This window comes from Triticum aestivum, chromosome 2A (assembly GCF_018294505.1).
Source record: "Triticum aestivum cultivar Chinese Spring chromosome 2A, IWGSC CS RefSeq v2.1, whole genome shotgun sequence".
Classification (NCBI taxonomy): Eukaryota; Viridiplantae; Streptophyta; class Magnoliopsida; order Poales; family Poaceae; genus Triticum; species Triticum aestivum.
Window position 1 is genome coordinate 407,209,618 of NC_057797.1, and position 14,491 is coordinate 407,224,108.

Genomic DNA, 14,491 nt, shown 5'->3' on the forward strand with positions numbered 1-14,491 from the left:
TCTTGCATGCGGCCCAAAATGATGTATGTTGGGAAGGGGTGATGTGTGTTTTCAATATAGAATAATGTACAATTTAGATGTGGTGCCTACCTCTTGATACAGACAACAACCATGAAGGCAAGGTAGTTAAGGACGAGATACGCAGGGTTTGATGTAGGTCGAACCCAGCAATCCGAGCATGTGGGAGGAATCCTGACAACGCATGAGCTCAAGCTTTGGTTGAGCGACATGTGACGGTGACCGGCCCTAACACAAACTAGGAGGAATCCATTCATGGCTAACACATAATACCCCTCATTATCGGTCAAGGGGATGATATATATACACTCAGGGAGCCCACAAATATGCGTGTCATCACAAAAAAAACCGCACAAGGGAGACGTGGTCGATCAGAAGACCCCGTATACACTGCATGAAACCTGAAAATATGTATGGGTACGGTGGTGTGTGATGTGTTTAAATCCCAAATGCACAACTTTGATGGGCCACCAACTACATTACAAACCGAACACCGTACCCGACTCCAAGCCTAGTTCAATACGTACGATGTCAGTTTCCCAACTTCGAGGCGGCGGGGGGGGGGGGGTCGTCCCACGCATGTGCTCAAACTTTATTTGGTCTAGCATGGGACATATATATATATATATATATATATAGGACTGGACTATTTTGTTACCGGTAACAGAATATTATTCTGTTACCCTCGGTCCCTATAAGGCGCGGCCAGCCCCAAAAGAAGAAAACTACCCTGATCCCCCCGCAGATCCTTCTTACCCCGTGCCCACCGCCGCCCGACCTCCTCCCCACCGTGCCGCTGGTCGGCCTCCTCCCAGCGTGCCGCCGGCCGCCCTCCTCCCAGCGCGCCTCCGGACGACCTCCTCCCCCTCCCCCCCTGCGCCGCCAACCGGCCTCCTTCCAGCGCGCCTCTGAGCGGCCTCCTCCCCACCGTGCTGCCGTCCGGCCTCCTCCCCCGGCGAGCCCCAGCTCCGGTGACCCCCACCCCCGGTGACCCCCATCCCCAGCACCCGCAGCCCCGGCGCTCCCCATCCCCGAAGACCCCCATCCCTAGCGGCCCCAGCCCCGGCAACCCCCATCTTCGGCGACCCCCATCCCCACCCACCACCATCGCGCCACCGGGCCGGCGCGACCAGTACTGTCGTCGATCCCGTGAACCATCTCCGCTCCCGAGGCGGCTCACCACCTCCACCCGCCGCGGGCCTCCCTCTGTCCGGCGCCTCGAGCCTCCCTCCTTCTGTCGTCGCCCCCAAGCCCCCGCGATCTCCTGGAGGTGCTCCGCTCGCTGCGCTTGAACTTGAACTCCCCGCTCCTTCATCCCCGCACGGCCGCTCCTACTGCCATCCTCGCCCACGAGCTCGCTGTGCTGCACATGCGCCAAACAACCTCGTCTCTGGTTTCGACTCCCTATAACACTTGGTAAGATAGAAAATTCTTACAGTGTCAGTTCAACGGAAAAAACCAGCAGTTCATCAATCTCAAAAATTCCCATTTTTGTGCACGCCATGTGTTTGCTAAAATGTCTTAGTGCACTGGACTACTAGTTTTGCTGTGTTCATTGTTCATTTGTAGCTCCCTTGTGCTTGCAAATTGCTACAATTTACAATACTTAGCATTTGTAGCACCGATGCATCTTCTTCGTTCTGTGAATGGCTAGAGGGGCAGCTTTAGTTTCCATGTATTGTACAAAAAGATCCAGGACTGCAGGAGAAGATTTGTAGTTGAAGAAGTTAAATTCGTTGGGTGCGTGTGCAGAAAAAACGTCATTTCAGTTTTCAAAATTCTGTAAGTTTGTTTTGATTCTATAAAAGATTCGTGTGTGTGTGTGTGTGTGCTGCTACAAATCTGAACTATTTGTCCAGTCATACTAGTACTGATGCAATCGCCTAGGGAAAGTTTGCAAGTTCAAATTCTTTTCAGAAACTCAATTCTCGTGTGTATATGATGTAGATTTTTCAAGCTCTTCATTCGATCTATTCTATGGTTGAATCACTAGCATGCCACTCTACAATTGATTTTTTTTGCCCATTGTCATGCCTTGAAGGTGTTTGTTTAAAATGCATAAGCGGTTTGTTATGAGTCCATGGCAGTCATGCAGCCTGGGATTGGGATATACAAGATGGAAGCAAATATATTAACTAGTTCAGCCATGTAGGTGATCACAGCAATGTCCATTTTACATTGTATAGAGGCTACATCAGTTCAGTATGAAAAAAGGAACACAATGAGTTAAATTTGCAAGTACATCAGTTCACCTTGAATAAAATACCGAAGTGCACCATCAAGATTTCCATCAGTTCGCTTATAAGAAAACAGAAAGTATTTCGAAAGTATTTGAATAAAATATTTTATAAGTATTTCGAAAGTATTTGAATAAAATATTTTGTGGGTAAGTAAACCAATCATGTTCTTGTAGTTTGGAGGGAAAACATAATAAGTTCTACAGAAATAAATATAGAAGTTCATATTTCAAAAACAAATGAGGTATTTGGGAAGTAAAATGAAGTATTTCAAAGTATGCATCTTTTTAGGTTTTGTTGTGAACATGTAATGTTACTGTACATGAACTTGTTGTTCTTTTTACATGAACTTGTGCATGCTAATTGGTGGATGTTGTGTGTGTGTGCAGGGACGGTGGACACTACAAATATAGTCCCACACAGCCTCTCAACACCACTTCTTGAACCTTCTTGAACCTTCATGGCCCAGGCCGTTCACTGCCTCCACACAAGGCTGTTCGATGATGCAACGCTCAAGTCGTTCACCCTTGCCACCACAAGTCGTTCACCTTCGCCACACGAGGTCGTGCGACGACGCAGCGATCAGGCTATTCACCTCTACCACCGCAAGCCGCTCACCTTTTCCACAGGTGGTCGACGCAGCGCAAAGGATGTTGTGTTCTTTTCAGTGCATGTTATGTGTGCTTTTCAGTTCACCTACTTGGCGATTCTATGTCCAATTTCCCCTCTGTTTATGTGTTTTCCTATAGCACAAGAGGTGTTGTGTGTTATGCCTTAATAAGCAACTTCTTAGTATTATGATGTAGGCCAAAATGGTGAACATTTAAACATCAGCCCAAATTAATAAAACTAAGAAGTTCTACTTTCAGTAAACGAGTGAACCTAGATGCAACAAAGCTCTGCCATTAGCCATGGGGATTATCAGTTTCATGTGTATTGTATTCTTCTTGTCCGTTAATGTATTTTCTTGTTTGTCAGGTCGTGTGCAAGATTGTTATCAGTTCATGTGTATGTGTGTTGGTAATCACTACTATTGCTGCTAGCTATCGATCTGACTGTGGTATTAATGTGGCTGCTCTATGTAATCAACTCCTTTGTTGGGTGAATCTCCTACTACTTCCTAGCTTTGGAATTGTAAAAACACAACAAGTTCACAAATTAAAAGTTGTAAGTTCAACACGACGTCCCTGATAAGTTTTGGGAGAAAGCTCAAACAAAAAGAGGCCCCATGGAAATTCAAACGGTAAAAGTTCAAGTCGTAGAATGAGAGAAGTCCAGAACATCGTTGAAAAAAATGTAAGAGTTAAAAAAAGAAACACATAAAACATTTTTCTTTTCAAAAAATGTCATTCAGTTCAACGATGTAAAACCATGCAAGCTCGGGGACGATGATCAGTACGAGTGCCGCCGCGAGCACCGCCGTCATCGCCCGCGCCCCGGCGTCCAATGCTCAGAGTAAAAGTTCAGGGACGATAATATCATAGACCGTTGAAAAGTTACAAGGAAAACGATACCGCAAAAGCAGAGTAAAGTCTAATATGTGAAAAACACGCTCAGTACAAAACCATATGGACATCCGTTCAAGTACTTTTTTTAGAACCATTCAAAACTACTGTCAAAAATACCTCAGTACAGACACAGACATATATCAGTACATGTACTCTGTTTTTAGACAGGAAAAAACAACACGATGGGTTTCACCTTATTCAAAATTACTCTTAAACGGTTGCGAAGTAGAGAAAACATTCAACATGACTAAGTTTCGCATTTTCGATAGTTATCCAACGGTATATTATTTGCCATATTTCGACAAACTTTTTAAAAAAATCACGTTCAAAATCAAATTTGACCGTATTCGAATTCGTTTTTAAACCGTAAGGAATTAGAAAAACATTTCTATACGAAAAAGTTGCGCATTTTCCATAGCTTTCCAACGCAATATCATTTGCGTCAATCCGACAGACCGTTTGCAAAAAATCGCGAAAATACTTTTCGCCCAGAATTTCACCGTTTTTCAAATTACTTTTAAATCATATAGAATTAGAAAAAAAAATACATATATGGAAGATGCGGATTTTCACCAGCTTTCCAATGCCATCTTATTTGCTCAATTCCAACAAACCTTTTGAAAATTGAGTCCAAAATACGATTCACGTTTTCGGTTTTGAAAAAAATGGTTTTTTCAAAACTGCTCTTAAACCATAATGATTTTGCAAAAACGTTCAATATACTTGAAATATGGTTGTCAAGAGCTTTCCAACGATATATTACATGTCCCGTTCTGACAAAAAAATTACAAAAAAAAAAATTGAACTAAAGAAGACGATTTGTTAAACAAAACTGAAAGCATCAGTTCAACCGCTTCTAAAACATCAGTACAACCACCTAAAACTGTCAGTTCATGCAGGGTAATAGAATAATATTCTGTTACGCGTAACAAAATAGCCCAATATGATTAGAATAACTATTTGGATCACAGCCCACCTTATAAGGGCCCGACTGCTCCCTCCCGAACTTCCGAAACTCCCGAATCCATATAGCGAAAAAAAATCACACCCACGATCTCTCCTGCACCACTTCTTCCCGGGAAACACTTTCCCTCATACTTCTGATGTTTTCCCTTTATCAGACCAATCCGGCACCGTAGATTTGTTTTCCATCATATGGCCAGAAACCTCTGCCTATCTCTCCACTAAATGCACCCATTAATCAGGAATGGAAGCTGCCCCACCAACCCGGTAATTATGCACCCACGGTTAGGGAAATCAAAACGGGCCATAATTAATTGCTCCACCGCTGTTCTAGCCACGCTTGGCGATCTCTCCAGTCTACCTGCCGCGATAGTGCATCAGCCCATCGTGGCGGTCCGCAGCGTCGACGTCCTCTTTTACAGGCTACCATGGTGGCCTTAATGGTGAGCACCTCGCCGATCTGGGCATGATTTCCCTCCTCCGTCCTCGTCTCATTGCAACGCCTTTGCTAACCTTGGCGTCCGCGTAGCCCTTCAACATCGACGCACCAAGGTGTGCGGAAGCCTCGCCAACATCGCCGCTGAGGTCGATGTTACTGGTGTCTGGTTCCGGCGTCCCTTGTTCGCAACGACGGAAGGACCATGCATCGCTAGTTCATACGACGTGCTACATGCATGCCCTACTTTTGCATCTTCGGTCCATATAGGTGTGTTCAACTTTGCTTCATATGTATTATGCACAACCAATTGTTGCTTCCTAATTTCCCACATATTATGGAGAAGATGCCGATCACCCCCTTCCAGATCTGGTTTTGAATGACTACCTATAAATATTTTGTTAATCCCACTTTTAAAAATCTATGCTTCCACTATGCAGATTATGTTAGATTGCATGATATGATGCTTCCTAAATTTCATGCTTCATACGCTTAGTTTGCTTCATAAGCACCATGGTTGTGTTTCTTCAACAGTTTCCTTCATATGTTTGAGGCTTGTTCTTCGATACTGTTCAGTTTGCTTCATTTTCATTGTTCATATTGTTTTGTAGGCGTTCTATTTGAAGTCAAACCAAACAATTCATGCCTCCTAAATTTCCCCAATGCCTACGGGAGTGGAAGAAAATGTTTTGCCGATGGTGAGCATGGAGCGGTGGTCATTCGTGGGTATGACGTGTGGAAAGAAATTGTGCATGAAAAGTATATGTCATTCGCGTAGTTCTTGCAGGTGAATAAGTCATTCGCGTAGTTCACCGCCACCTCTTGCAGTTCACCGCCACCTCCGTCCAGGTGAATAAGTCATTCGCGTAGTTCTAGGCCATCGATTTGAGGAACTAAATATGTGTTATATGTCATGAAAAGTATATCACTAGATTTCTACAAGGATGTAGTTTCTAAATATATATTTTTTGTCACATATAATACATATTTAGATAGTTAAATCGTCAACCTAGAACTACGCGAATGACTTATTCACCGAGACGGAGGTAGTAACGTAGTTTCTAGGAAGCAATTAGTAACTAGAAGGAGAGAATTAGGAATAGTGGAGAGGTCAGCGGGAGGACATGCTATATACGTGGGACTCTTCAAAGCAATTAATTAGGAGGGAGAAAACTCAGCGGCTAACTATCATATGTCAGATCGGACGGATAGCATGGTATTAATCCTACGGTCATCGAGTGGTCTGATGGGAAGCAAGGGATCAGTAGTCTGACCCCTAGCGTTCCCCCTTCTTCCCTCGATCCCCAACGCCCCCCGATCCTATCGCCGCCGCTGCCTACCACGCCTCCTACCGGCGTGCCAGCACCAACGCCTCCTTCCCGGCGCACCGTCGTCCCCGCCTCCTCCCGGCACGAGGCCGCCTCCAGACTCCTCCTGGGACGCCGTCGCCCCCGCCTTCCTCCTGGCGCGCCGCCGCCCCTGTCTTCTTCAACTGCCACCATGGACCACCACCTCTGCCCCGATCCACCTTGGTAGTGGATCCTGAGCGCCGTCGCTGACCATGGATCCTGGGCGCCGCCGCCTGTCTTTGGATCCCGCCCGCCGCCGCCGGGGTCCCCGACTGAAGACGACCAAGCCATGGATCCTGGGTGCCATCGCGGGCCGTGGATCCCGGGGCGGCACCGCCTAGCTCTGATCCCGCCGGCCGCCACCGAGGTTCCCGACTGAAGATGCCCTATGCCGCGGCACTCAGGCCATTCGCCACCGCCACCTCTTGCAGTTCACCGCCACCATCCAGCGCGCCCCCGGTCGCCCCCAGGACGCCAGGAACCACCTGACTCCCCTGGTTCGCCTACATCGTGGGATCACTTCGCGTCGGTTCGCGAGGCCACAACCCCTGCCCTCCAATTTCATCACTTTTTTGTGTTTGTCCTCTGAAAAAATTGGCCATCGTTGCAGGCTAGCTTCACCAGATTATTCAGTTCAGCTCTAAACAAATGAGCATTATACTTTGTTGTCCAGTTTTGGGAAGGTTGAAATTGTTCCAGAAGGTGAAAAATATGTCCAAGTATATCAGCAGCTTTGGGAAGGTAGAAATTGTTCCAGAAGGTGAAAAATATGTCCAAGTATATTTTCTAGAACACCGACACTCTCTGGACATCATTGGTATATGCTACAATTATCCCTCGAGATCGATGTTATCAACCACTATCAAATATTCCCTGGACATCATTGGTACTACTAATCTCCACATATATGCACAACTAAGTGCAATCAGTCTGTTCTGAACACCTGCAGCAGGCATGGCCTCATGCTACAGTTCAACTTTCAAGTAAATTCTACTACTCCTAAAGTTCAGGGAATATTTGATATCAGTAATCAGTTAGTAACTGACATGAGTTTGTTAGTTACCTGTTACAGAGAGCCTGACAGGACTTCCTCCGCCGACAGACACTGCACGCCATGAGAAAGTTCAGGGAATATTTGATAGTGGAAGCTACACTGTCACTGTGCACCACAGCTGATAAAGTTTCTCCAATAATGCTGCACCTTTTATTTCCTCATCATCTGCCTTTCTCCCAAGCTTTTAGTATTTCTTTTGCATGCCAGAATGGCTGGAGCGCAAAGTGAAGCCTGAAGCCAACCTGTGTTGTGAGCATCAGTAGCTAGTCACGTGCTGCGCTGGGCCAACAAAACAGCTTGCAGTTTTGTTCATTTCAAGGCGGTTAGGTGGGGTGGGAATCCTATTTATTCAGATGCGCTTGTACCAACACTAATTATTTTGATTGACGTGATAGTACTAATCTACTGACATGGTCCGGGAAAGGCCACTACAGTGACTAAATTTAACCAGGGATTCGCACTTTTGTGGCGCTGCAGAGATCACATCGTTTTTTCTATGTTCATCGTCAGAGTGCGAATGGGAACTCCCACATGTAAAGTTAGTACACAAGCACCGTGTAGTGTTAAAAACGCTTTTACATTACAAGACGGAGGGAGGGAGTAAGAAAGTTGCTTAGAAGAGATGCTTAAAAGAATAAATCATTGGTATATTTTCTAGAACACCGACACTCTCTGGACATCATTGTTATATGCATGCCGATGTTATCAATCAACTTTAACATATATGCTACAACTATCCCTCGAGATGGAACTGTTGTAGTAGACTTGTATCCATGCTGGATGTAGAAAACAAATGTTCATGTTAATGAATATTGATAAAAGTTGGGAAGAGGTTCTCTCCTTTTGTTTTTTTCTAGAATTGTTGTTTTAGAGAGTGTTGTTTCAGAGAGTGTTCACTTTTAAAAGAAAGCATTTTCCATGTTTCCAAAAGAAATTAGAAGTTCAAATTTCACAAACATAGAGGTTCAATGTTTATTACAGAACCAAGAATGTCAAATTAAAAATACAAAGAAGTTCAACTTTTTAATAATAAAGGGGTTATACAAAAAACCTAGAGGTTCGAATTTAAATAACCGAGAAGTTTGATTTTTAGTACAAAACCAAGATGATCAAGTTAGTGTGATGCCATCGCCGCCAGTGTGGCGCCTCAACCCGTGGTTCCTCTGTTCTGGCCATGTGTGGTCGTTCAACAAAGCCGTCTGACGCAGTCAAACTCGAATGCTCCTTGCTGCTGCTGCCTACATCTTATCATATGGCCAAACATGTCAAATTGTAATTTTCTTGTGTACAAACAGCGATGGTTTTGTTATCTTTTGTGTGTCGGTTTGACTTTTGTGAGAAGTTCACACTAATATAACAACATGTCGTTGTATTAGTAGACGCATGGCAATTTCATTTTTTAGAAACTTTTAGAAAAAAACTACATATAGAAGTTCATGTTTCAGAAATTCTGAAGTTCAAGTGTACTACATACAGAAGAAATTCATCAAATGAAAAAAAGGGACCACCAAGGACATTTCATCGACAGAAAAAAATGCCTAAAAATGTCGCGAGACAAAAAAAACTTCAAATGATATAACATAGCAGGTTCATAGAAAGTGGAAAAAACCATAATTTGTTTTGTAAGTTTAACCATTTCTAAGAAATACCTTGAAGTTCAAATTTAAATAATAGGGTGATTTAATGTTTATTACAAACCCATGATTTTCCTCCTTACTTTAGAATAAACAAATAAGTTCAAAAATAAAAATGGAGTAGTTCAAACAGTTTATAAAAATGGTGTTTCTTCATTTTACTAAATTGGAAAAGTTCAAATTTAAATAACATAGAAGTTCAAAAATGTTTATTCCAAAACCAAGAAGGTCAAATTAAAAAAAACCGAGCAGTTTAAAAAGTTTGTAAAACATATATTTGCCCCTGTTTTTTAAGATCTAGAAGTTCAACTTTAAATACTTGAGCAGTTCGATATTTATTACATAACTAGGACTTTTCCCGTTACTAATGAATAATACCAAGAAGTCCAAAATTAAAAAAAATGAAGTTTTTTAATGTTTATAAAAACTCAGATTTTCCCCAAAGCTAAAGATTAAAACCAATAAAAAAGTAGAGTCGTTCAATGTCTGTAAAAAACTCAAATATTTTCACGTAACCACGAGAAGTTTAGATTGATAACTGCGAGAAGGTCACGTACTACACTTTGTGCATTTTGTATTAAAAAAGAATGAAAAAAGCAAAGGCTGAAAGTTTTGTTACTAGAAGTTCAAGTGCTCAGCCCGAGAAAATTCAGAAATTCATGTGAGAGAGGTTGAACAAAAATACGTGACAAAATTTCAAGGTGAAAACAACAGGGAGTTCAACTACTTCGTTTCAGAAGAGAATAAAAGAACACAAAACTAAAAGCCTCAAAGGTCTGTTGCAAGAAGTTCACGTGCTCCACCCTGCACGGTTCAAAAATTATATTTACAAGACGTCCTTCCTTCATTTACATGTTGTTTTGAAAAACAAAAAACAACACTGTTTTGCCATCTTTAAAAACCAGCTCTCAAACGACAACGAATTTGTAACACATGTCTACATGAAAAACTTGCTACCATTCATAAGCTTTCCATCGAGTATATTATGTGTCATATTTCGATGAACGGTTTAAAATTTTCATGTATACCAATTAAAAAATGTTTTGATGTATTCAAAAAATTCTTACCTGTTGAAAGAAAGTTCATAGAGAAAACAACGAGAAGTTCAAGTACTGCATGTAATGCATTTCAGCGGAGAATAAGAGTATAGAAAAAATAAAAGTTAAAAATGTTTATTGAAAGAAGTTCGAGTGCTATGTCCGGAGAAGTTAAAAAATTCTTGCGAGAGAAGTTCACCTTGTTTTCCATGTTCGATTTTTTCCATGTAAAAATCGAATACAATTTTTTACTCAAACTATAAAAAGGTGAAGTTCAAATTGAAATAACAGAGAAGTTCGGAGTTTCTTAAAACCTAGGATTTACCTATTCAAAAAATAAAAAAGACAACACCATTTTTTTGCACTTTTAAAAACAACTCATAAACGAAAAAATGGTTGCTAGAGGTTCAAGTGCTCGGCGAGGAAAAGTTTAAAAAATTCTTATGAAAGAGGTTCACCGTGTATTTAGATGTCCAAAAATACATTAAAAATATGTTGTTTTTTGTCTTTTTAAATAATTCTCTCAAACCAGAGAGAAGTTCAAAGTGATAACAATCGGAAGTTCATGTACTACATGGTGTGTATTTCATATAAGAAAAATACAATAAAGTGAAATAGAGTGAAGTTCAAACAGACATGCCCCAGAAGTTCAACTACTTCACGCAGTGCAAAAAATAGCACGCCAAAAAATAGCACATCAAAAACAGAGTGAAGTTCAAACAAACATGCCCGAGAAATTCAACTACTTCACGCAGTGCATTTCCATTTGCGATGAAGGCAGAAATCATGATCTCATCATTTTCTAATTTACTTCAAAACGATAGGAATATCATTTGTGTAAGTTCAAGTCCTCGGTCGGAGAAAGTTAAAAAAAATATAGTGAGAGATGTTTGTACAAAAAGAATATCATTTGTGTAACACTGGCGAAAATGGATGAGAAAATTACAAAAGAAAATACGTCACAGAAGTTCAACGTGAAAATAGCAGGAAGTTCAACAACTACACTGAATGAATTTCAGATGAAAAACTTTTAAAACCGTCGCGAGTATGAAATAATGATCAATACGGGAAAGTTACGTGTTTACATCAGCTTTCCATCGATATATCACTTGCTCAATTTCGGTGAGTGTACGGAGAGCTACGAGCAAAAAACATCACGTGAAACATAGAGTGAAGTTCAAGCAGAACTGCCACAGAAGTTCAAGTACTTCACGCGATGCATTTTTAACGAATCTGTTTCGCGATGAACGCAGAAATCATGATCTCGCTATTTTCTAAACTACTTGAAAACGGCCGAGAATCAGAGAAAACCGTCAAGATGAAAACGTTTTGCATTTTCCGTAGCTTTTCAGTGGTATATTATTTGCCCCATTCCGATAAAGTTTGTAGAAATTATGCCAAAAATGCGTTTTTAGCCATTTTCAAATTTGACTTAAAACCATAAGGAATTGGAAGAAACAATATATACGATTTTTTTTGCATTTCCTAAAGCTTTCCAATGCCATATCATTTGTTGCATTCGGACATACGGTTAAAAAATTAGCTCAAAAATACGAACTCGGTGGAACTTGTATCATTTTCTAAATTACTTGTAAACTGTTCCAAATTAGAAAAACAATTTAACATGAATAAGTAGCGCATTTTCACAAGCTTTCCAACGCCATATCATTTGACTCAATTGGATTAGCCGTTTAGAAATTACATTGAAAATACGAACTTGGCTGTTCGGTTTGCAAAATTTTACGATTTTCCAAATTACTCTTTATCCACAGGGAATTAGAGAAAACTTTCAACATGTCGAAGGAGCGGTTTTACAGCAGCTTTCCAACGCCATATTATTTATCTCATTTTGATAAACGGTTTAGAAATGCGATCGAAAATACGATTCACGTTTTTTGTATGAAGAAAAAAAGGGTTTTCAAAACTGCTCTTAAACCGCTTACATTTTGCCAAAAACTTAACTTGGGTCATGATATTGGTGTCGATAGCTTTCCAACGGTATATCGCAAGCCCCATTTGGACACATTTTAGCTAAAGTTCAACCTAGTACTCGGGGAAGGTCAGGCGCGTTACTCTGGAAGTTCATGTTGTGATCAGAATAGTGTTCTGGCCGTTCTAGAAGACTCCATGGTTGAACTTAAGCATAATGCACAAACCTCAAACACACAAGTACTTCTCCTTTGTTCTCTACAATCTTCCATATCTTAATTGCCCAAACTTTTTTTTCTAAATGAATTGTCACCTTTTGTTTTTACCTTTATACAATGCACAATTCCATGAATCTTAAAATAGATTTAGATTTTTTATATAAAAACTACTTGATTTTGGATGAGATGAACTATAAGAATTAAACGAATATCTACATCATGCATATATGACTCAAAGCTTACATGCTATAGTGTGGTATTTACTCATAATTTGGTTACCAAATCTCATGCGTGCAATGCACGTATACCTTACTAGTATAAATAGGAAACCATCATGGTCAAACCCTTCTGGTTCTGGGTCAAAGGGATAGATTTTCTGGGGCCCCCTAATTGTCGGTAAAGGATAAGGATAGTATATATACCTCGGCGAGTGCACAGATATGTGCCGCGTCTATAAGCCGCACAAGGGAGACATGCTCGAGAAGAACACCTTGCACCCTATACCCAGCATGCAACCTGAAAAAGGTTTATATAATCGCCATACAGGTCAAGTCAATCATTCTTTAGTTTTTTAGAGGAAAAAATAACCCATAAAAACATAGTAGGTTTATATAATCGCCATGACAAGTCCGGTCAATCATTCTTTAATTTTTTAGAGCAAAAAATAACCCATAAAAACATAGTCTACAAATTAGCAAAACAAGGATCCCAAGGTTTACATAATTGCCATGATAGGTCATCATAGAGATATATTAATAACCCATACAGGTCAAGTCAATCATTATTTAGTTTTTTAGAGGAAAAAATAACCCATAAAAACATAGTAGGTTTATATAATCGCCATGACAAGTCCGGTCAATCATTCTTTAATTTTTTAGAGCAAAAAATAACCCATAAAAACATAGTCTACAAATTAGCAAAACAAGGATCCCAAGGTTTACATAATTGCCATGATAGGTCATCATAGATATATATTAATATATCTCTATAATGAAGATTGAAATATGCAACTTCCCATTGGGTCACCCATCCTTGGACTACTCCAGCCCGAGCACGCTTAACTTCTGCGATCTATTCGACTAGGCTAGCGGATGGGAAGCCGACCCTTGCTGATAAGAATTGCCTCCTTGCCATTAAGGTGTTTCACGCTGTCGAAAGGGCTCAGGGTTGCCGTTCTATCTGGGAGCATCCAACGGTGCACACGTACGATCCGTGGGGTTTGGGTTCTGGCCAATCAGAACGCACAACTTAGATCGCGCGCGCAGCAAAGGTGGGGCATCAGCCACGATTTGGTAGGCACACGGCTTTCGTGTGTGAACTTACATGTGCTGTCAAAAGGGATGAGGATCGCCGTTCGACCAAGGAGAATCCAACGTTGCCAACGTACAATCCATGGGGTTTGGGTTCTGCCCAATCAGAACGCACGACTCAGATCGCGCGCGCAGCAGGGGGGATATCATACGGAAACCAACATTCGGTGGAAACCAATGAAAACCACGAGAAAAATATGTTTTGAAGTTTAAAAAAAATTGAAAAAAATGCGGGATGTTAAGAGGATGATGTTTTATTGCCACACAAAATTTCAAGTTGAAACACATTACGAGATGTGAGCTATGAAAAGGACAAAATCGGTGTTGAATAGTGCTGAATAGTAATGGCACTATTCAGGGCTGAATTTGTCTTTTTCATAGCTCACATCTTGTAATGTTTTTCAACTTGAAATTTTGTGTCGCAATAAAACATCACCTTCTTAACACCCCCCGTTTTTCAGATTTTTATGAAACTTTAAAATATGGTTTCCACGAAGTTTTCTTTGAATATCGGCTTTCGTGAGTCAACCGTGTGCTATTTGAAAACATTTCGTGAGAAGAATCTCGGTTTTTAAATCCCCGTAAATCCAAAACTAAGACAAAAATCGTGAAACCTCGCATGGTGTCACGACATGGCACTTATATGTCGAGGAATTTTTTTCGTCCATTGTGGCGCAAGTTTTATTACAAGCCTCTTACAAACCGGAGCTTCTCTCAAAGAAGCCTCGTGGTTCCAATAGGGAAACGTGTCCCCCTTGTGGGTGAAACGTAATCACTGCCTCTTTTCGCCTTGTATTT

General features: G+C 41.1%; 1 long non-coding RNA gene across 2 annotated transcripts; it reads left to right on the forward strand.

Moving 5' to 3' along the window:
- Window positions 1-6,403: 6,403 nt before the first annotated feature.
- On the forward strand, window positions 6,404-8,060 carry LOC123188821 (uncharacterized). Of its 2 annotated transcripts, none has more exons than XR_006495232.1 (2): window positions 6,404-7,494; window positions 7,571-8,060. It is a non-coding gene; the product is annotated as an uncharacterized lncRNA (long non-coding RNA). The 2 variants fall into 2 exon arrangements; XR_006495233.1 differs by having other exon boundaries at window positions 7,584-8,060.
- The last annotated feature ends 6,431 nt before the right edge of the window (window positions 8,061-14,491 follow it).